Here is a 2,948-nt window from a genome sequence, read left to right as displayed (position 1 = left end):
AGAGAAAATATAGGATAAGCTGCATACAGCAACCAACATAGCATAGATATATTCAGGACAGATCCAAAAGTAGTACCGATAGATCCAACATAAGCTACATTTTACATGAATTTAAGCTGCTCTACAGATAGAGCAGTCACATACAGAGAGTGCAGTAGGCACGTTCAACGCCTCCAGGTAGCGCGTGTGACTCGCTTGGAGGTTGCGCAGGTGAATCCCAAGTGCTTTGTGTTTGGCCATGTACGCATGCACGTTCACGGTCCTTCCAACTCTAGCGCCACATCTGCCAATGGATACAGCATGGTTCACCAGGGAGTTGAAGTCGGTGGCGCGGAGCTTCCTGTTGCAGAAGGGGCACTTGTAAATGCCTCGAGCAAAGGGGCCATCGTAATGGCCGGACTGCAGCCTCCTGAGGACGTGACGAGTCTTGGTGTGGAAGGACTCGTCGTCGCTGTCGACGTCGCTGCTCTGCACCTGTCACTTAGCACCAAAGATCGTGCAAAAAAAACGGAGTCAATTGCAACGATGATGGAACAGAGAGTGAACAAAAAATCATGCATGATAATATGGGCTCGAAAAAAAGAGGTAGCCTCAGTTACATTGGACACACTTATATCCAGGATTTGAGTCAGCAAACCAAAGATCATGCACAACAAATTTGTACACACCAATTGTTTACTGACCAAACCCTGAATCAATTTATGCCCAAATATTCATCATCATCGGCACAAATCTTAAACAAAAGCAAATCACAAATACTAATAACGCAAGATCTAACACAAAAGGATCGAACTAGGAAATGACGAACAAGAATAACGCAAGATCTAACACAAAAGGATTGAACTAGGAACAGACGAACCGTAATAACGCTAGATCTAACACAAAATGATTGAAATGAGATAAGAACAAGGGAACAAAGGGTTACCTCCGGCTCGTTGTCGACGATGCTGGTGTCGTAGGGGTTCTCCGGCGCGTCGTATTGCACTGGTTCGTACGGGTCCCAAGCGACGGGGGACTGGACGGTGGCGGCGGCCGATGCGCCGGCTGCTACGTTGGAAGCAGCGACAGGGGCCTGGACGGGGGCGGCGGCCGATCCGCCGGCTGCTACGTTGGAAGCAGGGACAGGGGCCTGGACGGGGGCGGCGGCCGATGCGCCGGCTGCTACGTTGGAAGCAGCGACAGGGGCCTGGACGGGGGCGGCGGCCGATGCGCCGGCTGCTACGTTGGAAGCAGCGACAGGGGCCTGGACGGGGGCGGCGGCTGATGTGCCGACAATGGGCATCTCATTCTTCTCCATCGCCGGCTGTTTTCTTCGGGGTTTTTTCTTCAGTTGTGGAGAAGATGATGGGACAGGAGAGGCGGTTGCAGTGAGCCAGTGTGAACGTGCGTCGAGGGAGAGAAAGAGGGGCTCTATAAAGACGAAGGTGGCGTGTACCGCAACACGCGTCCGCTATGCACGGCTGCAGCGTGCACCGCTACACGAGTCTAACCCTGGGACGTTTGGTGTACTCAGTTATAACCTCAGGCCTTATACAGAAATTTTATCTGTACTCAGTTTTCCCCTCGAGGACTTAGACCGGCAAGTGCAATATACTCAGTTTTACCCTCAAGTAGCTGGTCAACAGAGAGTCAACAAATGAGATTAACATAGCTAATTGAGTCATTTCATGCGCAAAAAAATCCAAAAAAGTAAAAACATAGTGGCAACTACTCATGGAGTCTTCCTACGCAACCTGCCACCTAGAAAACCTTAACAAACATATATAAACCAAGTTTTACCACAAATTGCCACTTCTCAGAATCACTAGTGTAGCTATGAAGATGATTGGTTTTCCACCCAAACCCCTTTGCAAAACATCTTTCCCAAAACATAGTTTGTCTAAATGATGCCATAATTGTCACACTCATGTATATTTGAATTGCAAATAATTTGATGTAGCCCAATATGAATTATATTGTACAAAACACACATTTTTCATTTTGTAATTCTTTTGTTTGAATCCCTTAGTCTATTTACTATTTATGTGCCCTTGGATTCTTAGTACTACTCAGTTTTGCCCTCAAGTACTGTCACAAATGCTCTGAGAAGCCCAAACTTATCCTGATTGGTTGAGCCGTTGTCACACGGATCGACTCCACGAACCGTTGATCCACTGATCTAACAGGCAGTATACCCCTATCCGTCTCTTCGTGGCAACCTCTCTCTCTCTCTCTCTCTCTCTCTCTCTCTCTCTCTGTCGGTGGAGAATGCCCAACACTCTATTTATGTGCAATAACGAGTTTGCCACTTAATATAGTTTGGGATATAGTATTGGTATAAACATGAGGCATACATATTTGCGAATTTCGGTGATTGCATTATTTGTCACCCCTCTAACAATTATCAACTATCTTTAGCTGTCCTTTTCTTTTAGGGAATATAGTTTGGGATATAGTATTGGTATTTTGAAACGGCCTAAAAGTGGTATAATTTTGTTATAAACATGAGGCATACATATTTGCGGATTTCGGTGATTGCTATCAACTATCTTTAGCTGTCCTTTTCTTTTAGGGAATATAGTTTGGGATATAGTATTGGTATTTTGAAACGGCCTAAAAGTGGTATAATTTTGTTATAAACATGAGGCATACATATTTGCGGATTTCGGTGATTGCATTATTTGTCACCCCTCTAACAATTATCAACTATCTTTAGCTGTCCTTTTCTTTTAGGGAATATAGTTTGGGATATTGTATTGGTATTTTGAAGGGACCCTATTTTGAAAGGGATCCCATTTTGAAACGGCCTAAAAGTGGTATAATTTTGTTATAAACATGAGGCATACATATTTGCGGATTTTGGTGATTGCATTATTTGTCACCCCTCTAACAATTATCAACTATCTTTAGCTATCCTTTTCTTTTAGGGAATATAGTTTGGGATATGGTATTGGTATTTTGAAATGGCC

This window comes from Lolium perenne, chromosome 4, assembly GCF_019359855.2.
Source record: "Lolium perenne isolate Kyuss_39 chromosome 4, Kyuss_2.0, whole genome shotgun sequence".
NCBI classification, from domain to species: domain Eukaryota; kingdom Viridiplantae; phylum Streptophyta; class Magnoliopsida; order Poales; family Poaceae; genus Lolium; species Lolium perenne.
This window is presented reverse-complemented; position numbering follows the sequence as displayed.